The sequence below is a fragment of the Arachis duranensis genome, chromosome 7 (genome assembly GCF_000817695.3).
Source record: "Arachis duranensis cultivar V14167 chromosome 7, aradu.V14167.gnm2.J7QH, whole genome shotgun sequence".
Lineage (NCBI taxonomy): Eukaryota > Viridiplantae > Streptophyta > Magnoliopsida > Fabales > Fabaceae > Arachis > Arachis duranensis.
In genome coordinates, this window is record NC_029778.3 from 40,285,555 (window position 1) to 40,285,877 (window position 323).

The following is a 323-nucleotide window of genomic DNA, read 5'->3' on the forward strand; positions in this document are numbered from 1 at the left end:
TTCTTGCAAATCTGTGACACTGTCAAGACTAATGGGGTTGACCCTGAGGTCTACAGACTTATGCTATTCCCTTTTGCTGTAAGTGACAGAACTAGGACATGGTTGGACTCTCAACCTAAAGAAAGCCTGGACTCTTGGGAAAAGCTAGTCAATGCCTTCTTGGCAAAGTTCTTTCGACCTCAAAAATTGAGTAAGCTTAGAGTGGAAGTCCAAACCTTCAGTCAGAAGGAAGGAGAATCCCTCTATGAAGCTTGGGAAAGATACAAACAATTAATCAGAAAGTGTCCTTCTGATATGCTTTCTGAATGGAGCATCATAGGTAT

At 41.8% G+C, this 323-nt stretch overlaps 1 non-coding gene across 1 annotated transcript; it reads right to left on the reverse strand.

Annotated features, from left to right (window-relative positions):
* Positions 1 to 192: 192 nt before the first annotated feature.
* Positions 193 to 300, reverse strand: LOC127740905 (small nucleolar RNA R71). Its single transcript, XR_008001761.1, has one exon. It is a non-coding gene; the product is annotated as a small nucleolar RNA R71 (small nucleolar RNA).
* Between the last annotated feature and the right edge of the window lie 23 nt (positions 301 to 323).